The sequence below is a fragment of the Cupressus sempervirens genome, chromosome 1 (assembly GCF_028749045.1).
Source record: "Cupressus sempervirens isolate cs-2001-9-10 chromosome 1, ASM2874904v1, whole genome shotgun sequence".
Taxonomy (NCBI): Eukaryota; Viridiplantae; Streptophyta; class Pinopsida; order Cupressales; family Cupressaceae; genus Cupressus; species Cupressus sempervirens.
This window is the reverse complement of record NC_143118.1, coordinates 800844897-800871459: the sequence shown is the minus strand read 5'-3', so window position 1 is coordinate 800871459 and position 26563 is coordinate 800844897.

Sequence of the window (26563 nt, the reverse complement as noted above, 5' to 3'; positions counted from 1 at the left end):
AATATTTTATATTTAATGCGTGTTGTGGTTAGTTGGTGACAACACGGGAGTTTGTTCCCTTCTAGTTGTCACACTTATCTTCTACCACCTTCCAGCTTGTTCTACAAGCTTCCATGAGGCCTTTTTAAATGGTCTCTCTCTCATTGTAAATCAATCCATTCACATAGCAATTTCATTTTCCTATTGTGAAATATTTTCTCTTGCATTGTTTGCTTCATGCTCTTGCTCTTTCAGTTTCTCTTCAGCAAGCTATTTGCATGTAGGTGATCTTGGTGACTGCGAAGTTGGATTTCATCAACTCCTACATGGTATCAAGGAAAGCCAACTCCGAAGACGCCAAGATCACCTGCATGCGAAACCTGTCAAAGAGAAGCCATAAAAGGGGAGGAGCATGGAGCACGGGCAAAACCCTAAATGGACATGAGAGCCATCATAATGAAAACACAAGAAGAAATGTATTTACAATAATGTGATGTTGTTATATATGTTACAATGAGAGAGAGCCCGAATATAAAGAGCTCATGGAAGCTTGTAGAACAAGCTGGAAAGTGGTAGAAGATAAGTGTGACAACTAGAAGGGAACAACTCCCGTGTTGTCAACAATTAACCACTACATGCATTAAATATGAAATATTAAATAAATGCATGACCTAAGTAAGCTTAAGCAATAGAATAAATAATTAGATATTAATTATTTACTCTAACACCCCCCCTTAAGTGCAACTTAGGGAAATGCCTTAAGCTCACAAAACAAAGATGAAATGCATAATGGGTCCTGGCAACGAGGCCATGTTAGGTACCCATGTACAATGCAAGAAGAAATGCAACCTCTATAAGCGGGAAAAGAGAGAAAACCACATGGGAAAAACCCTCCCCCAAAAAGAGGTAGAGCTGAAGAAGTCTCCAACTAGGGAAATTGTCCCCTAAAACAGGAACAAAGAATGATCATGAAGAAGCAGCATCACTAAAGCATGAAGAGCCACAAATCTATCAAACTGCTGATGTGAAGAAACTCCATGGAAGAAGAAGGCACAGACTGAGCATGTCTATATGGTAGATGATCCATCTCACCGAAATGCATAGGTAGCCAGCCACTGCAATCGCCTTGTATATAGGATCAACCACTGAATACATAGTTCACACTATCGAACCATCGAACCATGGATGCATTAGAACACAGCATAACCCCCCATTAATGCAGACGGGGTGTGATGACAGGCAACTGAGAAGGTGAGCCAAAAATCTCCTGCAAATGAACCAAGAACGAGGAGAGAGGAAAAGAGGTACAGGCACCGATAAAGACATGGTCTAACTGACTCTGCATGGGGCTAATGTCGTGGAAGGGACACTCACTTGACAAAGGGAGAATGCCTAAAACAGCAAATAAATAATCCCCCCCATGGTGCTTTATGAAATAGTGCAAGTACAACTGACTCAAAACAACGTTCATGACTCCCGAAATACAAAAGTGACAATTTATCTCAGTGCGAGAATAAAAAGTGCTTCAAAATGATAGCTACAATGATCATAACTGAAAAAGAGCTAAACCAAAAGAAAGTACAGCAGAAAAGAAAGCAAACCATGCCAGGAAAACGATCCTCGAGCCTAAAACACTCAAAATATCAATCATAGAGCAAAAATGCCAAAACTATGATAGAAAGAGAAGAGGCCAAAAATGAAGAAAAAGGACTACATTTCTGAAAAGTACACAGAACTGGCTTTCCAAAAATATAAAGTTTTCAAAAAACAAGCATGGGACGCAAAAGATATGCATGCCGGAGTCAAAAATAAGACTTCAGAATTCAACAGAAAAAACGAACAATAAAAAAGCATCAAAACCAAAAAATACTTGCACCAAAATCTTTGTCTTGGAACCAGCTTTCCGGCGCTTCTTTCGGATCGGAAAAATACCTCCGTATGCAAGAGTTATGGCTAAAAAACCACAAGTAGGTCCAAAAGCAATCGGGAGAGGTCCATGCAAGGGCTGATGCAGCGCTGATGTCAGCAAGGCAGCTGATTAAATTTGATGGTTTGGTGGCCATCACAGCAAAAAAATCGCCACATGGCATTGCCACATGGGACGTGGCTGACGTGGCAGGGGTGACGTGGCGGGTCCACGTGGCAAGGTGCCACGTGGCACCCATGCCACGTGTCACCACCGCAGTGGCTGATTCAGCTGACAGTGCTGCAGTGCTGTCGGGCTGAGGAGAGGCGGGCGGAGGTGGCCGCAGGGCGGCGGAGCCGGGAGGAGGTGGCCGCAGGTGGCAGAGCTACCGGCGGAGGTGGCGGATGCAGGATGAGCCGCCGGCGGAGGGCGGCGGCCGGGAGGCGGCCGGGCCACGGCGGAGCGCGGGCGGCGCTGCCTGCTGCGGCCACTGCGGGCTACGTGCAAGTGGCGCGACGGTGGGCTCGCGTTGGTGCGGCAGCGGTGCACCCAGAAAACACATTGGTGCTAGTCAGGATTCATATAAAACTTGTCGTTTTTGGAGACAGGGCAATTTTGGCGATTTTTTGAGGCCTTCAGGAGTCTGTCGTACGGTCGTACAGACACAGCGACAGATTTTTTTAAAAAAATATATATATTGGGGCACATCGCCGCCGCACCACCGCGGGGCCACCGCCGCGCCACCTGCGCGCAGCCCGCAGCGGCCGCAGCAAGCAGCGCCGCCCGCGCTCTGCCGCGGCCTGGCCTCCTCCCAGCTACCGCCCTCTGCCGGCGGCTCCTCCTGGCGGTGCCTCTCCAGTTCTTTGCCCGCCGCTTAGCTGAACAGCTCCGCCTCCGCCCGTCGCTCTGTGCCACATCTGCAGGGTACATCAGATCAGCAGTTTGGCAGATTTGCGACTTCTTCATGCTTCAGTGATGCTGCTTCTTCATGATCACTCTTTGTTCCTGTTTTAGGGGACAATTTCCCTAGTTGGAGACTTCTTCAGCTCTTCACTAGATTCTTACCTCTTTTTGGGGGAGGGTTTTTCCCATGTGGTTTTCTCTCTTTCCTCGCTTACAGAGGTTGCATTCTTCTTGCATTGTACATGGGTACCTAACATGGCCTCGTTGTCGGGACCCATTATGCATTCATCTTAGCTTTGTGAGCTTAAGGCATTTCCCTAAGTTGCACTTAAGGGGGGGTGTTAGAGTAAATAATTAATATTTAATTATTTATTCTATTGCTTAAGCTTACTTAGGTCATGCATTTATTTAATATTTCATATTTAATGCATGTAGTGGTTAGTTGTTGACAACACGGGAGTTTGTTCCCTTCTAGTTTTCACACTTATCTTCTACCACTTTCCAGCTTGTTCTACAAGCTTCCATGAGCTCTTTATATTCGGGCTCTCTCTCATTGTAACATATATAACAACATCACATTATTGTAAATACATTTCTTCTTGTGTTTGCATTATGATGGCACTCATGTCCGTTTAGGGTTTTGCCTGTGCTCCATGCTCCTTCCCTTTTATGGCTTCTCTTTGACAGGTTTCGCATGCAGGTGATCTTGGCGTCTTCGGAGTTGGCTTTCCTCAACTCCAACATGGTATCAGAGCCTTCCTGCTGCTTCTTGTTTGAAAGATTTTTGAAGCCGTGATTTGAAGTCACAAACCCTAGTTTGTTTGTGCATTTTTTCTTCAAATCAGGGGATCAGCATTTTTTCGGAGCACTTTCAGCCCAAACGGACATCACCATTGGATCCGGAAGGCCATTTGCAGTCAGGATTCATATAAAACTTGTCATTTTTGGAGACAGGGCATTTTTGGCAAATTTTTGAGGCTTCCAGGAGTCTGTCGTACGGTCGTACGGACGCAGCGACGGATTTTTTTTAAAAATATATATATATTTTTCGGGCGCCGCCACCGCGCCACCGCCGGGCCACCACCGCGCCACCTGCGCGTAGCCCGCAGCAGCCGCAGCAGGCAGCGCCGCCCGCGCTCCGCCGCGGCCCGGCCTCCTCCCGGCCGCCGCCCTCCGCCGGCGGCTCCTCCGTCTTCGCCGCCCTGCGACCACCTCCTCCTAGCTCTGCCGCCCTGCAACCGCCTCTGCACAGTCAGCGACACGTGGCGTCTTCTGCCGCGTCCTGTGACTGACACGTGGCAGGCGTGCCACGTGGCACATTGCACCGTGGCCCCTGCCACGTCATCATCCGTACTGCCACGTGGAAATGCCACATGGAACTCTTTTTTGCTGCGACACCCACCAAACCGTCAAATTTAATCGCATGACTTGCTGACATCAGCGCGATGTCATCAACCTGCCTTGCACCTCTCCTGATTTGGTTTTGGACCTACTTGTGGTTTTTTGGCCATAACTCTTTCATACGGAGGTATTTTTCTGATCTGAAAGAAGCGACGGAAAGCTGGTTCCGAGACAAAGATTTTGGTGTAGGTATTTTTAGGTTTTGATGTATTTTTATTTCTCGTTTTTTCTGTTGAAGTCCAAAGTCCTATTTTTGACTCCGGCATGCATATCTTTTGCGTCCCATGTCAATTTTTTGAAAACTTTATGTTTTTGGAAAGCTGGTTCTGTGTACTTTTCAGAAAAGTAGTCCTTTTTCTTCGTTTTTGGCCTTTGCTCTTTCTATCATAGTTTTGGCATTTTTGCTCTATGGTGGATATTTTGAGTGTTTTGGGCCCGAGGATCGTTTTCCTAGCATGGTTTGCTTTCTTTTCGGCTGTACTTTCTTTTGGTTCAGCTTTTTTTTAGTTCTGATCATTGTAGCTATCCTTTTGAAGCACTTTTCTATTTCACACTAAGATAAACTGTCACTTTTGTATTTCGGGAGTCATGAACGTTGTTTTGAGTCAGTTGTGCATGCACTATTTCATAAAGCACCATGGGGGGGATTATTTGTTTGCTATTTTAGGCATTCTCCCTTTGTCAAGTGAGTGTCCCTTCCATGACATTAGCCCCATGCAGAGTCAGTTAGACCATGTCTTTATCAGTGTTTGTACCTCTTTTCCTCTTTCCTCGTTCTTGGTTCGTTTGCAGAAGATTTTGGCTCACCTTCTCAGTTGCCTATCATCACACCCCGTCTGCATTAAGGGGGGGGTTATGTTGTGTTCTAATGCATCCATGGTTTGATGGTTCGATAGTGTGAACTATGTATTCAGTGGTTGATCCTATATACAAGGCGATTGCAATGGCTGGCTACCTATGCATTTCGATGAGATGGATCATCTACCATATAGACATGCTCAGTTCGTGCCTTCTTCTTCCATGGAGTTTCTTCACATTAGTAGTTTGACAGATTTGCGGCTCTTCATGCTTCAGTGATGCTACTTCTTCATGATCATTCTTTGTTCCTGTTTTAGGGGACAATTTCCCTAGTTGGAGACTTCTTCAGCTCTACCTCTTTTTGGGGGAGGGTTTTTCCCATGTGGTTTTCTCTCTTTTCCCGCTTACAGAGGTTGCATTTCTTCTTGCATTGTACATGGGTACCTAACATGGCCTCATTGCCTTGACCCATTATGCATTTCATCTTTGTTTTGTGAGCTTAAGGCATTTCCCTAAGTTGCACTTAAGGGGGGGTGTTAGAGTAAATAATTAATATCTAATTATTTATTCTATTGCTTAAGCTTACTTAGGTCATGCATTTATTTAATATTTCATATTTAATGCATGTAGTGGTTAGTTGTTGACAACATGGGAGTTTGTTCCCTTCTAGTTGTCACACTTATCTTCTACCACCTTCCAGCTTGTTCTACAAGCTTCCATGAGCTCTTTATATTTGGGCTCTCTCTCATTGTATTTGAACAACAACAACATCACATCATTTCTTACTGTAAATACATTTCTTCTTGTGTTTGCATTCATGGTGTCTCTCATGTCCATTTAGGGCTTTGCCCGTTGTCCATGCTCTTCCCTTCTATGGCTTCTCTTTGACAGGTTTCGCATGCAGATGATCTTGGCGTCTTCGGAGTTGGCTTTCCTCAACTCCAACAAGAGTAACCATCTTGGTTTCTATATTCTGTCCATGTTTTATTGAATAAATATATGATATTTCTTTGCTTCAATCTCTTAGTTATAGTTCATTCGCACTTCCATGGGGCCCACAAAGAAGGTGAATCTTTGTACATGCTTAGGTAGAATTTAGTTAAGTTTCTTTTGATTTGTTAATTATTATTGTTCCTATAGTCACTAGTAGCAGAACTATTGACTATATCCTACAGCATAGGTTATTTCTAGAGCATTGTTTATTTAATTTGTAAGTTTAGTTTCTTGTAGCAACTGCTTTTACCTTAGTAGTGATGACTAATGAGAACTAAAGTATAAAATTTATAGTCACTATCTCAAGTTTACATTCCTAGATTGATACAATAAATGTGTTTAGCATGATGTTCTAAGTAGAAACATGATGAATCTCAGCAATGAATCAATCTTTAGGGATGTCCAATCCTTGTGTTACTAGGATATTGTTTTAACCAGTTATTTTTAACACCGTTGTTGAGGATGGTGTCAATTTAGTTCAACCTAGAAGTCATTGAGTTAATTTGCATTTTGCTTAATTTTGCATGCATAGGTGTCAAAACCATCTTAGGCGATTCCTACCTAATCTTAATCAGGAAGAACCATTTGATTTATCAATCTTGCACCTAAGGAAATCCACTAGAATTCCACAACAAGAAGAACCATTTAAGAGCATGTTTGATGATACCAATGACTAATTACCTTCACCACCATCATTGAAAGAATATGTGTCTTAACTATTCTAGAGCCACTATCAAATAAAGGAAGAGGCTTTAGAGCCCTCCCTCATAAGTCTAATGGAGGAGGTGTGTCCAAAATGGAGTTATCCAAAATTTTGGTAGACTTTAAACAAGACATCATTAATAATATTGCTACTCAATTGGATACAATGCAAGCATGGAGAAATAAAGATGAATTTGCTACAATGTTTGTAGAATATTGTCCACATTATAGGGAGAAGAAAAAGAATTTCTAGTGCAAGTATCTTGGAAGCCTAGAATCTCAACCTATGCCTACTAAGTTGAAAGACATTGATGAGAATGAAGAGGTCCTCTACATTGCCCAGCAGAGGCCATGGGCTCCAAAAATAGGTATTCCCCAAGATACTATTCACAATTTGAATAATAATAATGTATGGAAAAACCAATAGCATAGTGGATATAATAGTTGGAAATAGCCTCAATAGGGGTGGTAACAACTGCACAGTCTAACCAATCAAGTCAGCAAGCTTTGATGCCTCCTCCTTAGCAGCCTAGTATTACCAAAGTTGTAGACACTTTAGCAAAGCCAACTAAGATACTAATCTAACCTATTGCTCCTACTACTCCTACAACACAAGAACCTCCATCTCCTCATAGGTTGGAGGAACATGTCAAGCTAGTGGAAAATCAAGTAGTATTAGATTTTCTTACCCAAATGAAGCAAATGGCAGTAATAATTCCTTTGTTAGGAGCCATAAAAGAAGTACCTACATATACCAAAGCTATCAAGGAAGCCTACATCACATAGCTCAAAAGAAAATGAAAATATCTTAAACCCATTCATGCCTTTGGTTAACTATCTAATCTCATGTTGAAGAAAATGACAATTCTAAGGTATTCTAATCATGGTAGTCCTGTGGTAACAATTAATATTCAAGAAGTTCAAGTTCACAATGACCTAGTTGACTTAGGTGCTTTTATAAATGTCATGACCAAGGAAGTAATGTCTCAGTTACATATCATTGGTCTTAAAGAAACCCCCATCATCCTGTATCTTGATAGTTTCACCATTATACCTAATGGGATGGTAGAAGATTCTGTGGTCAACTTGAATTCTTCAAAATATTTGATTGACTTTGTTATCCTTTCCCCAAAGGATAACAAGAAAGGATACCCAATAATCTTAGGAAAACCTTGGCTAGCTACTGCTAATGTCTATATAGTTTGTCACTCTAGAGAAATTACTGTATCTAATAGAGTCAACACTAAACATCTAAATGAATATGGAGAAGAAACCCAAGTGTGTTTCCAAGGGAACTATGTTCTTAATACTTTTCTACCACCTATTGATGCTCTACAATATTCAAACACTTCAAAATTTCTTCATACATTGCTACTTCATGAAATAGAGTCTTTCCCAATTGCTCAATTGATCATGGTAGAATAGGTCACCAAGATAGAGGTCAACTTAGATAAGGAATTAATTGTCGGTAGTGCTTTCACTTCCTCTCAGTGGTCAAAAGTACTATAGTTTCTTAAACAACATCAATTAGCCTTTGCTTGGGATTATACTGATAGGAAAGATCTAGACCCTTAGCTCTGCACTCACAAAATTTAAATCAGCTCTAAACTCAGACATGTTTGCCAACCTTAGCACTTGGTAAATCTAGATCTTAGGGATAGAATCAAGAATGAGTTGCAAAAGTTGTTAAATGTTGGCTTCATCTCTCCAATTTTAGATAATTAGTGGATCTCCCTTCTTGTTTTATTACTTGAGAAAGGAGGGAATTGGAGAGTTTGTATAGACTACAAGGAGCTTAACACAAAATTAATACAAAATCAGCCCAAGCAATGGCATGAAAAGTATGCTCAGGAAAAAGTTTTTTCTATTGGTAACTGGGCACTCCTTTATGACTCTAGGTATCAGCATAATCTTGGCAAATTTGAAACTAGATAGTTTGGGTGGTATGAAATTATTGCAGTCTTTCCAAATGAAGTGGTCCAACTCTCCACTAAGGATCATTTTCAGTTCAAATTGTTGGTCAATGGTTATAGGTTCAAATTATATCACAAACTAAAGATTAAGGAGGAGTTCCTATAGCAATTCTCTTATGTTACTAGTTTTGTAGTTCCTACAGCATCACCTAATGAGCTTATTGCTCATTTTCCTTCCTCACTCTAGTTTTTCTTGTCACTATTATAATAAACACTTTCATTGTGAAATTTGATTCTCCATAATAAATTTCCACTTCATTTCTAGTTTTCCACCCATCCATCTCATCATTTCTTTCATTCATGGATAGCAATTACTACCTCGCTAGCACTTTCGGTTAGCACAAATTCCAAGATATGTGATATTAATTTCTTTTTCCAATATATTTTTTGTATTTCTAGTCACTGCTACAAGTGGGCAACCACTTGCCTTATTTTAGCTGGGATGAAGTTATATTAGTTTTATAATTATATTTATGCAATCTTTTTATTTATTCTTTTCCCTTGTCATATTTGCATTTAGTACCAATGATTTGACATTTATTTTTTTAAATCATTTTGTTGCATGTTATTTTCCCATGTACATTGCTAAGGTGGAAAAATATGTTGTGTACGAGTTCTAAGAAGTGTATCTATGATTAATTATGAAATGATAGCACAGAGATTTGCATTTTTTTTACTCAAATTTTTTTTCTCAAGCTTCATTACTCAAGAAATTCCTAATTTAAACTCATCCTGTAACCTATTGTTTCAAGTTTTCTTGCCAAATTTGTGGTTGTCTATTATTCTCTATTGCAGTTTTGTTTTGGGTACCCTAGGAATTAGATGATGGGAGTAGACCTGATTTGAAGAGAGCCTACTATCCATAATACATTGCCCGAAGACCAAAATTGTAGGCCATATTTTCAAGCATCGGGATGGATAGATTATTTTTAGAAGCTAACTAGCTAGGATAATGAGGTTGTGTTTTAATTTCTCAACTCCTTAAAGAATGAAGTGGCAATAGTTAAAGGATTGAAGTTGTCATTTTCTCAGATAGTTTTGGTAGAAGTTATGGGATTATTGTTGGAAGGTGAGGAATTTTTAGAGAATCTTGACCCAGTTTTTAGCAGAGCTCAGTTCATGTTACATGGAGATCCAAAACTTGATATTAATAAGAAACAAGGTACTATTAGATTATCTCTTCTTGAGCCATTTCTACAATGTGGGATTGTTTTCACCTATGAAGGGTGATACTCATTTATGCATGCTATTCATTTCAAATTTTTGAGTTATTTAAGGCATGATATCAAAACTATCAATGTTCCTAGTTTTATATTTGGCATTTTGTCAAAACAAGCCATACTAGTACAAGAGGGTAGACAAAACTCTATTTCCCACCATTGCCTCATTAAACTAATAGTGGAAAAAGCTTTAAAGGAATAGTCAAATATTTCCTAGGAGGATTTTCTACTACAAGGGTTTTAGGAACCTATCCCATATCTAGTTGGGTGTAGAGTAGGTCCGAGGGTTAAAACTGCTAAGGGGATTAGAAAAATCTTTATTGAAACTAGACAATGTTCTTCGCCTAAGAAGAAAAAGGAAGCTAAGGGCAGAAGCCCTTATTCCTCTCCTTTAAGAGTAGTTCATGAAGATGAATTGGAGACTTCTACAGAGAAGGCTGAAGTTTTTCCCATGGTAGAAATAGTTTCCCTAGAGTATAAGAAATGAAAACTTAACTCTAGTACTAGCCGATAGGCTAAGACACCTCCTATAGCTAAGAGCACTTCTAGAAAAATGAAAGCCCTAGAGGAAGAGGAAACTCCATTAAGAAGAATTGTTAGGAAAAGAACCAAACCAAATGAGGAGATTCTCAATAAAGAACCTTAGATAACCCAAGATTTTGAGTTGAAGGAAGGAGAAAATGAAAATATCTAGCATAATGATAGAATGGAGAAGGTTCTTGATAAGCCTGAGAATGCAGAAGTCATTACAATTGGAGATGGTTCCAGATCGAAGGAGTAGGCTTATGTATTTCAAGGACTAGCCTCTGAGAATTTTTATGAAGATGATTTAGGAAGTGATGATTTTGATAGTTATATTAGTGAAGTAAATGAACCAACATTTTTTTCTACAGTAGAATCTTCTATGGTAGAGAGGGATCCCTATGAAGAAAATCTAGCTATTGATATGGGCTTTGTTAATAGGGTGGCTAAACAAATTTTAAATGAAGGATTAGAAACATTAGCTTCAGTGGCTCAAAAATGCTCTAATCCTAAGAAAGCTATGGTTATTTGGATAAATCCTTTAAAAAGGAAAAGTGCTAACAAGGATAAGTCATCTATTCCTCAAGAAATAGATAATTCTCACCATAATTTGATAGTAGCTCAATCTAGGCCAACTTATTTATTTGATGTTATTTTTCTATTAGTTAAGGAATTGAATTCTAACAAGGAAGAGTGGAAACAACAAAAGAAAGAACTGACTAAAATCATAGACAATCACTATCAGGAAACACTTGTTCAAGAGGAAAAGGTAGAGTAGTTAAGTGTAAAGCTTGATAAAATTACATCCTTAATCCCTGACTTAATAGGCTGTAGATCTCCATCACCTTTCTATGCTTTGTTTCTTAAAGAATATTTGTTGAACTATCAAATGACCTATGTTACATAGGATAGGAATCCCTCATTGCAAGAGCCTATCTAGTTTTTCTGAGATTTCCATAATTCTCCTATAGCCATCAAAAATCTACTATGTGAACTTTATCTTCACAATCTTTTAGTTCCAGATGACCAAGTTTTGAATCCCTTACTGTATGTTGGGGATATTCAACTTAGAGCCTTCATGTCCTAGATATAGAATGAAATTAGTTGGAACACTCAAGCTGAAGTATATAGAAATTTGAAGTCAGATATTCCCCTATTCCTAAGACTTGAAGCCAAGGATCCTCAAACTCTCTATTGTAGTTGCTTAAAGATACCTCCCTCTAAATTAGGTAGTAAGATCATCTATCCAATGAGGTAGGAAGCATTTAATGCATATGAATAAATGGTGAATACTGAACTACTTGAGGCTGGAAATGCCATACATTGGCATTGGAACAATTTATCTGAGGAAATGAGAGAGAGAGAGAGAGAGAGAGAGAGAGAGAGAGAGAGAGAGAGAGAGAGAGAGAGAGAGAGAGAGAGAGAGAGAGAGAGAGAGAGAGTTTTTGGATTCCATTAACCTTTCAACCTCCATTATTACTATCTCCATTACTTGTGAATTCAGATAGACTAGATAGTTTTACCATGCAGGAGGAAGAGGACAGGTGGAAGAATCACATGAAAAAAAGGGTTCTACTAGAGCTTTGCAGAGGGAGGATTTGGCCAAAGCATAGCTATTGACTATAGGATGATAGCCAAGTTAAAGAATTTATTTGTTGTTAGACCAAAAAATACCTAAGCTGGGGGAATGATGAGTCAAGTTTTTGGGATGTTTTGTTTATGATTTTTGAAGTATAGACTTGAATATCTTATGGTTTTTATGGTTTTTCATGAACATGATACAATATTTTATGTTTATAAGTTTTAACTATATGTATATTTGATGCTTATGACACTTGAAGACAATACTAAATATATATCTAGATTAATGAATGTCATGGTAAATCTGGTACATCTCTTCTCTAGGCTTTAATGGGTAGACCTCCTATAGTTGTGTGACAAGGCTACATTTAAATATGAAAACTTATTATGATCTATGCCTTGGATTTTTGTTTTAGATTTTGTGGTGTTTACCTTTTTTAGGGAGAATAAGTCAACAAGGAGCATAGACTAAAGGATGAGTGGGTCTTTCAAGGTGAGCAACTATATTTTTAAGTTTGTTAAGTTTGTGGTTGTTAAGTTTGTTTGAGATAGTTTAGTTGATGAGAATTTCTATATTTCTAAATTGTTGAATGTGGTTTATTTTCTTGCATAAATGATGTTGTCACTCTTAAAGCTACAATTTGTAATGCTATGTAATTGAAGACCTAGTTTGTAGGCATTTTTTTTTCCTAGTTTCCTTTAAATAAGTTGGAACTTTTGTTTCCATAGGGTTAGATGTTTTTGTTTTGAGAGATTTATGTTGTAATAAAGGAATAGAGTAAGCATCTTGGTATTTTATATTGTTTCCATGTTTTATTGAATAAATATATGATAGTTCTTTTCCTCAATCTCTAAGTTATAGTTCATTCACACTTCTATGGAGGCCTATGCAAAAAGTGAATCCTTTGTTCATGCTTCAGTAGAATTTAGTTAAGCTTCTTTTGAGTTGTTAAGTATCGTTGTTCCTAAATTCATTAGTAGCAAAACCACTGACTATATCCTACATCAGAGGTTTATTTCCAGAATATTGTTTATTTAATTTGTAAGTTCAGTTTCTAATATAAGTTTCCTATAGCAACTACTTTTACATTAGTAGTGATGACTAATGAGAAGAACTAAAGCATAAACTTTGCAGTCACTATCTCAAGTTTACATTCCCAGATTGATATAATAAATGTGTTTAACATGATTTTGTAAGTAGATACATGATGAATTTTAGCAATGAATCATTGTTTAGGGATGTCCAATCCTTGTGTTACTAGGATATTGTTCTAACCAGTCAACAATCAATGCTAAAGAGGGAGACTGTTGAAAAAAAATATTCAATTTTATGTTGTCTTTGATATTACACAAAATGTCAAGCCTTAACTAAGCACTTAGTGATACCTAAGCTGACTAGGGCAGCAAAGGAAATTTCCTATATATATCAAGCATTTAGTTATAACCAAGTTTAGAGATAGTATTGATTGAGTTTAGTTGCATAACAAAGGAAAGTCAACATGAAAAGTATTGACCAACTTGGGTTGGTTAACATTAGAACTCCTATTCTAACTAAGTTAGGTCGATTAATGAAGTGACCCTCTATGTTGACCGCGTACTCAATTATGTATTAATCGACTATCATCATATTTAATCTAATAATTTTTTTGTTAATACGAGCTAACTTAAGGGATAAATATTATTTTATTAAAAGAGTATATAAGCTGAATTGACAAGGTGAATCATATATATGAAAGGTCAAGTTGAAAATTGAAATGTGGAATTGAAGAAGATGAATTAAGGAAGCTAATTTAAAAGATATTTATAAAGGGCAGAGTATCCTAGTTGCTCGAGATGAAAAGAACATTCTAATCAAGGAGGATCAAATAATCAAGCCAGAACTAAGATTTGAATCAGACAAGTTAGTTGCATCAGTAATCAAGAAAAGTCATTGGTACTCTCTAATAATTATAGCAGTGAATCAAATCTCCTAACAGAAGTAGCCTAATTGCTATTCAATAGATCCTCTAACAAGGTGGAATTTCTAGATTGAAGTGTCTAAAGACCTCTAAAAAGACCACTCCTAATAAGGTGAATTAAATCTTCTACTAGGGTTATACCTAATAGTGTGTTTTGTAACCTTTAATAGGGTTGGCTCCTAACAAGGCTCACTTCAAAAGAGTGAAAAACGGTAACTAGTTGCAATTGGTGGTTTCCCAAATTGGGCTTCCATGTTAAATCTTCATGTGTCTTGTATTCATGTTATTTCCTTTATGTTTCTAAAACTAAGTTAATAAAGGATAATCACATTAATATCTTAAGATCTAATTACCTATGTGCTAACTGAGTGACAGTAATACATTTAGTGTTAACCAAGTTACGTCAAGATTTAGTTTTATATTGTGTTGACATCTTAAAAGGGACTTGTATTTGTTTTTATAGTAACTAATTCACCCCTCCCCTTTGAATTACTCCTTTCCATTTCCAGCACTCATCTCATAGAGTTTACATTAATAAATTCATCATTTTTATTTCCCCTCTAAATAGTATATATGTTTATATATCTAAATAATTTGTGTACTATACTTTAAATAAATATCAATTAGAGAATAAGGCCCCATAACTAATTAATAACTTACTTTACATGTCCACCATCAAAATAATCCTACAAAATTATAGTAGAAAGAAAATTTACCAAAAATATCAAGCAAAAAAATTATCATGAGTGATTATTCCTACCAATATGACTCCAACCCAAAGGGAGTTAATATAAGTGTATGCTTTAGAATTATAATCAAGACATGTTGAGGCATAAATTGACTCCTACCAATTATTTTAAGTTGTCTCCATATCAGTAGGAATAAATATGGGTACAAAATAAATATATTTTTATTAACCTTAGTAATCAAATGCATATTGTTTATCCAATTAGAACTTGTCTTTAAGTTCATAATTTTTAAGTGAGATGATTTCATTCTAACACTAAATTAAGAGAATATTATAACCAAATTTTACACCATACCCTATTTTGATAAGTGTAAGAAAAAGAGGGGAAGGAAATCACTATTCTAGAAATGATGCAAGGAGGAACTGAAAAGCTAGGGCCAAAAGAACACTTCAATATCCAATCACCTCGCTAAGTAAACAAAATAGAAGAAAAGAACACCAAGAACAATACCAAGGAGAGAAATAATAGTAATTAATTTATTAATTCATCCAATCATCCACATACATGCCCTACTATGAGGTGTTCAAATTTTTTAGATCCTTAATTTTGACAAGCTCCCTTAACTTCACACTCCATCCCAACTCCCTTCCTCTCTAACTAACCTAGACCTATTTACCTCTACTTATACTTGCTAAAAAAAACATACAAAATATTCTAGACCATTACATAATAGAATGTTGACCTTAAAATGGTTTGCACACATCCCAAGACAAGATTCTTACATTAAATTAACAAACCAAATTAAACGTATAAGTCAGCTCACACTAGGAACCAATTATAGATAAGCTTGGTTAAAGAAGGAACCAAGAATCATAAAACATCATCTCACTTGACACATGAATGAATACTCAACCAATACTAGTTATCTCAACACATATAGGAACATTTGGCCAACATTGGGCAACACCTGCAACACATCAACCACTAGAGCTCAACAATGACTACAACTTGGCATTAACTAGCAGAATGAAGAAAGATTAGTAGGATGGAAAGGCAACCCATGATGCTCCTATATCAAGAAACCATCCAAAACATGATCCACATAAAGTTCTTGATTTAAATAAGAATCATCAAGACTTCATAAAAAAACATTTTGAGCAAGATCAATAGAGAAGGAGTTCATCTTCAGCTGGTCATGAATAGATTACCTAATCCTTATAGAAAGCTTTAGTAACCTTAAGATAGTAATGAAGTAGTAGCTTCCAAATAATTCACATATGGTGTGTTACCATGTATTTTCTATTGTATCCCTATACCCTAGAATTTGTACTTTTTTGTTAAAAATTATAGACTATAAGGCTTGATACTTTCCTCAATTAGTTGTCTTCACATTTTGTGGATCATTCTATGACCACCCTTCCAAAAATCTAAGTCAATCAACCCACTTGAAATGAAAATAAATTGAGGTTCAAACTTTAAAATATCTAATCTTTAACTATGATCTTATTAATTTTATGGATTAGTTGAGTTTTGTTTCTCTCCAGCTATGTCTGACATTTTAAATTTTTGAAATCTAACATTTGAGTCAAAATTTATGATAGGTTAATCAAAGATCAAAAATTACATTTAAAGTAAAAAAATTATTAACCAAAAAATGCAAATAGATTAATGAATCAACTAAAAGATGTACATTCATTCATTCATTAACCTCCAATAATAAAGAGGTTGAGAAATTGTTGTTTTGTTCCTTGTATAGCCCAATAAAAGTTTCCTTACCAAATATTCAATCAAGTCATGTAGCTTAGGTTCTAATAAAAATAATAATTTAAACTATTTTAAAAAATAATTTCAAGTATTATATTGTTTTCCTCATTATTGCCTTTGAAACAAGCCCACCCATGTCAAAACTAGGCTTAATTTATCATAATTATCACAAGTTACTCAAAATCTTATTATTCCTAACCAAATGGATTACAAAATGCATAAAATGCTCAAATTATCAAGAATTCTAACTTAGCACTCATAACTTAATGGTTGGTAATGCTCAAAAAATGAGCATTCCTAACCCACTTTTCCAATTGCTCCAAAAATTTCAATTAGTAACCCAAATGATCATAAAAGTCAAACTTGCAACTAAGTAAAGGTTGTTTGTGCTAAAAAATAAAGTAAAAAAAAATCAATAATTAAAAGCTCTTAAAAGATGAGCATTTCAAACTCACTTTTCTAACTTGCTCAAAAAATTAGACTAGCAACTAAATTCTTGGAAAAGTCATATTAACTTTTTGTTCTACTAGGGTTTCACATGTCTCTTGAGTTTCCTTTCATATGGCTCTCTGTCTGAGCTTTACTTTTGTCTTATCCATCTATCAAACCACATTTAGTGTAAGAGTTTTTAGGACTAGTTTATAATGGCCTCGAGCAACTATGACCCAGTAGTTGATAATGGTGTTCATGCTTCTTCTTTGGAAAGCCATGCTACCTCCATGAACAAACATCCTTGGTCTTTCATGAGGTAATCCTAATATTATCCTTCCTCTACAAGAATTTGATTCTCCATGTGAATGGTTAGAACAACATACTTTGATAGGGTATTTTGTGGGTAAGACTCCTCCTGAAGCCATGCTCCAAGAATGGGTTAGCAAGAGATAGACTCCTCATGGAGTCTGCCTTGACATTGTGCAAAACCTTACCAAAGGTTTTTTTTTGTTCCACTACACTAACCCATCCTATGCTGATGTGATTTTTGGAAATGGCCCTTGGTCAGTTCATTATATTCCAATGATGGTTGTGAGACTTTACATTCTCTGATGAAAAAGAGCTTAGGGTTCCTATTTGGGTTGATTTCCCTAGTCTACCCTTGCCTTGTTGGTCATTTATTGAGTCCATTGCCAAAACTCTTGGAAAATTTTCTACAAAGGAACACGAGATTTTTTTTTAATGCCTGTCCTTAGAAATGCATTCACATTGAGGTTGATTTCTCCAAGGATCTCAAGGATTTTGTAGAGATTCAAGTTGGTTTCCACATTCTCTCAAAATGTTCTCTATTTGAACATTCTTGACACCTCTTATATGTGTTAGTCAACCAAACATAAGATCAGGGATTTCCCTTTGGCAATACCTAGTGTTAAAATGTTGCCCAAGGATGCTCCTACTAAACTAGTGGAGGAAAAAAATAGGAGGAATGGACCACTATTGGATGCAAAGGAAAGGATTCCTAAAATCCCAATAAGATGTATGATGTTTCAGCTTTCTTTCCTCCTATACAGAGAGGAGCACAAACCTCAACCATTGCATAGTTAATGGCAGTTTCACCAGAGTCAAATCCTATTGTTACACATGTTTCACACTCTATCATTTCATAGGGGATTAAGGTGGTTATGAGGGGTACCACTCCTATAGTGGTACACACTCCACAATTTAAATCTTCCATTGTGACATAGAATGTGTAACATTCTTGCAATCCTCTCAGACATGCTAAGAAACCAAAAGAGAAGCAACAAACTATCATTCCATGAGAGTTTTCTTCTAGTTTTACCCCAGTTTCTACTTTTTAACAAAATAGCCAGTCCTCTCTTGAGGATGAAGAGGATATGGAGGAGTTGTTATGAATTTTTTTATCATGGAATGTGTGAGGTCTCATAGACCTCTCCAGAAAGTACTATGTTAGGGATACCTATCATAGGCTTGGCAATTTAGATTTCCTTTGCATGTAAGAGGTTAAAGTCTTTGTTTTCATGCTTTCCTCTACATGTCGCCTCATTTGGCTAGATGAAATTATGTTTTCTTCTTAGCACAAAATTGGTAGAGGTGGTGAAGTTACTAACCTATCACCATGTCTTCATTCTATTATTATTTCACATGGTTCTGATCCCATGCAGAAAATTATTTGGATTTTTCTTTTTATCAATAATCATTCCTTTGGTATAGTTAATGTTTATGTTTCAAGTGATATTGTGGAAAGATCTCAACTTTGGTGTTGGATGGCTGACAACTTGCCTCTAGCTATTTGGGTGATGTGTGATGATTTTAATATGGTTGAGTTGGCTTCTAACAAGGAAGGCATTTTGCCTTTTCATTGGACAACTACAGAAGGGAAGCAAGGTACTACATGCATAATAAATTGGTCCTTTTTTATCCCAATACTATCTACCACCAATAGAGTGGGGTTTGACACACTTGGTCTAATTTTCAAGTTGGCTTTAACTGCATATTAAAATATCTCAATCATGCTATGAACTATTGCATATTTTTTTTTGCCTTTTCTAAGGATCAAGAGTTACATTTCATTCCTCTACTGGATGTGATGTTGTTAGACCACTATCCCATTTATTTTTCCATTTCTTGGTAAACGGTTGTCCAAGAACCTATTGGAACACATCTTTTCCTCAATACGTTGGTGTTGATGCATTCTTCCACTATTGTTCAGATCCTACATGTCTAGAATTTAGAGTCATGTCCGTACTCTCAAATTGGTTGGATTCAATGGTGGAATGATGTTTTTACCAAAACTGCTAGATTTCTTCACATCTATGGGAGGCAGTTGAAAGTTTTTAGAAAAAGGTCTTATGAAGCCAATACCAAGGCCCTTGAGAAGGCTTCTAAAGCTCTTACCCTTGACCTGTTTGATGTTGACTTATGAATCCAACTTGCCAAGCTTCATCATGATAAACATATTATGGATAACTATACTACTCAAGGGGCCCAAATCAAAACTTGCCTCCATTAGTCGGAGGCTAGAGATAAAGCTTCTAAAGAGTTCTTCTAGGATCTCAAAGCTTGCCATACCAAAGTAGGGATTAAAAAGATTTAAAAGGGCTATACTATTCTCCCCAATCTCCTTGACTTCCTATAAGCTTTTGTGCACCATTATGAAAATATTTTCATTTCAAAAGGAAATTTGGTTGCTTGGGAGGAAGCTATCAGAAAGTTTATTTTTGTTACTCCAAACTTCCTTGCGGTTGAGCAATGGGCTTTCTATGAGAAGCTTCTCACCATCAAGGACCTTAAAGAGGCTATCTTTTCTATGGTAGATGACAAGTCCCCTAGCTGTGATGTGTTCCCTTATGAATTTTACAAATGCCTCTAGGAGTCTATAGGTCAAGATCTACACAAAGTCTATCTAGAAGCTTATCATACTAAGAGCCTAGGACCCATTATTAACAAAGGAAACATTAAATTAATATCTAAAGCTAGTGACCCTGATGATATTTGTAATTGGTGGCCCATCACCTTGCTTAATGTGTCATACAAGATCATTGCTAAGGTGTTATCTCTTAAGATTAGACATCTCCTTCCTTTAAGTGTACAACTAGAGGAAACTAGTTTTATTAAGTCTAGGTATATTCTTGACAACATCATTGTTGTTTGGGGAGTTATGGAAAGGGCTTGCAAATCCAATTAGTAGAATTTGTTTTTGAAAATTGATTTTTCCAAAGCTTATGATCAACTTGAATGACCCTTTATTTTGGCTATTCTTTAGGCTTTGGGCTTTGGCACTAAATTTATTCAATCTATGGAGATGCTCTTTGGAGATGTTAATGCTTGCATTACTATTAACAGTTCTCAATCTAAAGCCTTCAAGCTCTTTCAATCTATTTGGAAGGGTTTCCCTTTGGCTCTGGCCTTGTATGTTCTTTTTTTTTGAAGGCTTTGGTTACTTACTGACTCACTATGTTTCCTTTGGTTTGGTTCATGGAATTTCCTTGCCTAAATCTTCTTCCCAGCTTGTCAATGGTTAGTTTATTGATGATTTTTTTCTGACTCTTTTGGAGTACAAGGAGAACATCACTAATGCTTTGCAATGCTTGGACACCTTTTGTCAAGCTTCTAGCTTATCTATTCAATAACACAAAATTATTTTTTATAAGTAGTCTTTTCTTCCATCCCCAGCTTGGCTTGCTCAACTCAAGTGGGAACAGATCACTCACAGGGAGATTTTCTTCTTTCTAGGCATTTCCTTTTCTTTTTAAGCTTCACTAATGGACTTGTGGAATGTTGTGCTCATGAAAATTGAAAAAAAGCTTGACTATTGGCTTACTAAAACCCTTTTTCTTATAGGGAAAATCTAGATTTTTTCAAAGGTGCTAACAACTACTCATGTATATTACTCATGTTGGGATCCTTCCAAATCCTCCAACCTTAAGTTGGAATGCTTACTTTATGACTTTATTTGGGCATTTGGCTTTGATCACCATGGCTTTCACTGAGTTGTCTAGGATTTTTGTCATCTCTCTAAAGAGTTTGGAGGTCTTGGCGTTCTTTCCACCCAAAAACAAGGGCTCACACTATATGCTAAGTGGATTATTCATGTTATTACTGGTGATGAAACTTGAAAAGTGTTGGTTGGGCGCTATATTGCTTCTAGATTTCCTGTTAATAGGCCTACATGGAAGGGGATTGGTTTTCAAACCCTTCTCATCATGCGGGAACCTATTCATATCTAGGGCTCTTTTGTTATCAAGAACATATGGAAAGCTATCAAGCCTTAGCTTCACTAGGCTAGTGATGGGTATTGTGATACACTTTTTCTAAATTAGAAAAAACTTTGGTGGTCATTGTTGTTTGTCATTTAGGGTGTTCCTCTAGCCAAGACTCAAGGTGCTAGTGCTCTATATTTTTTCAAATGTGACATCAAGACTCCTAAAGACCTCTTTTCCAAGATCTCTATGAGTCTCAAATCTTGGGAAGATATATAAGTCCATATCTATCTTGCTCATCTAGATTGACAAAATTTTGATCTTTAGCACTCTACAATTCTAGATCATTTAATTCATAAGGTGGGAATTCAATCTCTTTGACCTTGGTGGAAGGACTAAAAGTGTTATACTACAATGCCCTTCACCAGTTACAAGCCAAGCTTAGGATATCGATGGCTCTCTCCCCATCTTCCCATGGTGGACAGTCTCAATCACAATGGCATTTGTAGTCTTCTCTTTATCACTAGAGGATGTGTTTTGATACTATTTGGAGTGCTATCATTGAGCCCAAGATTGTCCATTTTTCCTAGTGCTTACTTTTTGAAGGGCTTCCCCTTGGGCTATAGCTCAAGAATATTGGGATTCTTGATCCCTAGTGTCCATTTTGTGGGCAACCTAAATTGTTTCTACATATTTTTTGGTTTTGTAAGCATGCTCAAAATTACTGGTATTGAATACATTATTTCTTTAAGCCTTTCAGGCCAGAACTTTTTTCTTGGCATATGGTTGTGTTGGGTGATCCCTCTAAGATCCCAAGGTGAATTACCTAGATCTGGCATACCTTTAGGATGGATATTTGGTTTACTTTATGGAAGGATAGGAATTTTGTTTCATTCACTCACAAATTTCATGATATCAATGTTGTTATGTATGCTAAAGCATGCATTTATAATAATGTCATGATGCAGATTAAAGTCCAAGATAACAAAGTGGCTTTGGAGGTGGCCCACCTTCAAGAGTTACTCAATTATTTAGGTAAAGCACCCCGTATGGTTACCAAAGTTCCTCTAGATGCCTCAACTAACCATACTCTACCTAGGGGCCACCATCAGAGGAATAATAAGAGGAATGGAAGGTGCCAGGGATGGTACGTGCTAATCGATCCCAAAAAACCCTACAAACTTAGCCTTCCAATACTCAACCACATTGGCCAACCATATTGGCAGACGATGCCCCATTCTACCAACACATTTTGGAGATAGTTTCCCTCTTCTCATTGGTCATACATGCCACACTTGCAGGCTCCCCTCCACTACTCTCCTAGTGGTGGTGATGGTGGTTGGCAGTGTTCCTGCTCAACATCTCTACCTTGATGTGGTTCTAATTGGTCCCCAAGTCTAGTGGATCCCCCTCCTAGTCCTCCTCTTGTTGCTTTTGGCAAATGGCCTTTCTAGTTTAATTTTTCTATCTGTCCACTATGGGCAAAGGAAAAAGAGAAAGACAAGGTTCTTGATGATACTACTAATGGTTAGACTATTCCTAGTCTACATGGTAATCCTAGGGATAACTTGGGTTTTAATGATTGAATGAACCACCTCCCTTGGTTGGCACTTCTTTGACAGCCTAAGGGGTTGCTTAATTTTTTTTTATGAATAGTTGTTGATTCTAGCTATGACCATGTGAACTATCATGAGGTGATCTTGTATCCCTAGCCCCTTTTTTATGAATTTGTAACAAATATATTAATTTATTAATAGAAAAGGACTATTCATAAAAAAAACCTTTTAAAGGTTGTGTGCACTCAAAACTAAAGCGGAACTAACCAATTTTGTTTCCAAAACCTCAATCCCTAGATTTCCTAACTAGACATTAAATAAATGATTATTAGAACAGAAGGTAGGCATGAAGACTAAAGACTATTGACAAGTGGTCAAATTAATAATACTCCATGCAAAGATCATGCATACAAAAGAATGAACTATGGAGTCATTTTTAAAATTTTCAAATGAGCATCACAGTAAGGGTCATCATCATTTAATGTTCACACATAATCTTTTCCTAAAAGAACAACCAACCCCTTTTTTATAGTGTACAATAATTCTTATTCAAGGTGTATAGAGTAAAGAATTGTGTTCTCATTGAAGGAAATACATAATATAAATATGAATTTTTTTTAAGAAACACTCCTACTAGTGCATGATATGTAGTATTTATTTTGATAAATCTAAGGGAAAATGACTATTGTCAAAAATTAGAGCTAGTGATCTTTGGTGCCTAGATTACACAAGCCTATTCTAAGATGCACCAAAAGACCTATGGCATGAGTAATAAGCAAATCACACAACATTACTCACAAGCCATGTTGTAAAATTGGGGAATGATGATCTTATCTAGTTTATAAATGCACAAGTAGTCGCAAAGAAAAATTACATATTTCTCAAAATGATCTCCAACTGGTGATTTCTACAACAAACTAAATGGCATCTACATTAGTATTATGTATGGTATGTTGTGAGTTTTGCAGTTGGCCTCTATGATCTTTGAAGCCGTATAATAAGTGGTTCAATAATGAGAACTAGCATGAGAGATTATCTGAGAAAGTTGTCACTTTGATGTCTTCATTAGGCCAACATGCTAGTCTCAAAAGTGAATTTGGACTCTCTACCTTATAAAGGTGAAAAAGGAAATACTTTTAGTCAAAGTCTCATGCCAAGATGAAGACTTTGTAAAATATGAAGAAATGGTGGTTGAAATGCTTAGTAAATTGTGTAGTAAAGGTTGATTTCCTCCAAACATATGATAATCAATCAAATGCACATGTTGTTGAATGTAAGAAGTGGGTATGCGATTAAGTATATGAAACTCTCATGTACAAAAATATTTGTCACATGTATACATTGGAAAATTTGTTAAAGCCACAAAATACATATAAAGGGTAAGGTTAGTGCACCTTCAAAGCTTTTGGCATTATGAAATGGTGGATGTTCCAAACATGGAATTTTAGAAAAATAGTGTCAATTGCTTGACCAAGATATTAAAGATTGGAATCTTACAAAATGTATGGAAATAATTATGGCGCTTCAGCTGGTTGAATGATGTAGGTTATAGATAGCATTAAAATGTTTGACAAAATGCCCAAGGGATGCTTGTGTGAATTAATTTTTTTTGTAAAATCTTGTGTAGTAATTATTTTATGAAATTCTTGTGCAATGAGCTCTCATAAAACTTAGTTTGGCATAGCATATTTTAGAAGCATGTTTTGAGTCAAATAGTGAACCTTATCTTTTGCCGAAGTCAAGAATTATAAATAGGTGGCACAATTTTACCCAAAGTATCCAAGAAAAGAGCTAAAATAAGATATAGAGTGATGATATAACAACTTGACATGGTGTTATTACAAGTATTATGAGCACAGAGTTGGATTGAAAAGCTCAAAATGGAGAGTTAAATATGAGCCACCATTGAATCAATACAACCCACACATGAGCCATTAGTATATTTATTGAGACAATCAATACAACCCACACATGAGCCATTAGATATTTATTGAGGCAATACGTGACATTTAAATTTTAAAACATAATTTATTTGTGAATAGTTATCCCAAATATTTGTAAGATAAATTCCAAACCTAAACACTGCAATCTCATATGTTGCATATTTATCTTTGAAATACCATAATTGAAGCAAGCGATCCAAATTCAAGCTAAAATGAAATTCAAATATCAGAATATGATTATACCCCAATATTGAATTTTTTTGTTCTTGACATCACTGATACAATTATGGGACATACATAGATTTGTCAATATTTTGAGAATTAAGGGAAATATAGGAGAATACTCTAACCTTTACCCAGATGCTCACTAGTGGCTTGGAATGTGTAGGTAGATACTCAGTTTTAGTACAATGTCAAGAGTTGGTTTTGGAGTGTATGAAAGCTTACAACCCATATACTAGAGAAGTAGTAGCCCTAGATAATAGGATAGTACCAAGAATGGACCCAGTATCCATGACTATTGTGTTTAGGCTACCAATCAAGAAGCATTATATGAGTACTAGTAAGGAATGTGCAGAAGAACATATTAATGAGAAAAAAGATGATTGTCTAAATATCTTGGCTAGAAATTATATTTTAGTGTCCAAGAAAAGAAAGTCACAACTTCCCAAGATAGTCCATTAATCTTTGCTAAAAGAGAATGTTGCTAGTATGGTGATCTTCTTGAGTAGAAACATGTGAAATAAGGATTCATATGAGTTTATATTTGGATGTTCCTCTTCATTAGTATCATATATGAAGGAAAACAATTCATTGATTAGGAAAAGATTATAAGTGACAACCTACACAGCTAGTTGATGGGGCTTGGAATGAACAATCTATTCTATATGACATCTTATCTATTTTATGTAATCATAGGAATGAAAATTTTGTTGGGATTGAATGAATATGGAGTTTATGATGATGCTACCTTGGTTTACACTTTTCTTCCTCATTTTTTAGCTAGAAACTATTTATCAAAATTTCAAGAGGGTGAATGATGGTTTAACCATGCTAACAATCACAGATTTACAAGGCAACATCTAGTTGTGGCTTTCACTACAAGCAACAATAGTGATACAATAGTTTGGTAGCCACTTCATTAAATTCCCTAAATTCACTTACTTCATATTAACATGTTGTGATGGGTGTCTACTCATGCTCCCAATATTTGTGGATGAAAAATTGACCCTAGTCAAGGTTTGTAGACAACTTGGTCAAATTAACAAGATTTTCCAAAATAAAAAAAGGTTAGTGGTATTTAATTTCCAATTGGTATTGACCACTATACCTATGAAACTTATGCAAATGAAAGAGATATTGAAATATCTATCGTCAAAAATAATTTGTAGACATATGACATGTGGTTACCTTTTTCTAGTAAGGGATATATCTTGAAAGATCTCAGCCTCATTCTTGGATTTTCTCATTGTAGTGTCTCTCCCATTTGATCTCTATAAGTCATCCTGATAGATAACCATGATGATCTTACTTTGCGTGTGATCACGATTGGGGTCCATGAATGGTTTGTGCCCTTGGGGTGATTTGATTATGTTATTTGATCAACAAGATTAATTTATGCTTATGCCTAATTTTTGAGATTATGATGTAATTGATGGCTTGACTTAGGTTTGTGCCAACATTTTCATGGATTTAGATGGTATCATGATGTTGTTCTATGATTAATTTGAGATGTGTACAAAGATTTCACTATATATTATTTGTCCTGCTGCACTTGACTAGGTTCCTCCAGAAATGTTTACTAATGTCTTTAGCCTTGTTGAGTTATATGTTTGTAGTTTCATTTATAATGTTGGGTAATTGTTATTACTTCAATTATTAAATGCTTAAATAATTAGAAAAGAGCTATCCATATTAGATTCATGGAATTATTTGGTATGGAGATTTATGTTGTTCATTTCTGTAATTTATTTAAATGATTATTTAGATGAAATTAATTATATGCTTTAATTACATGATTTCA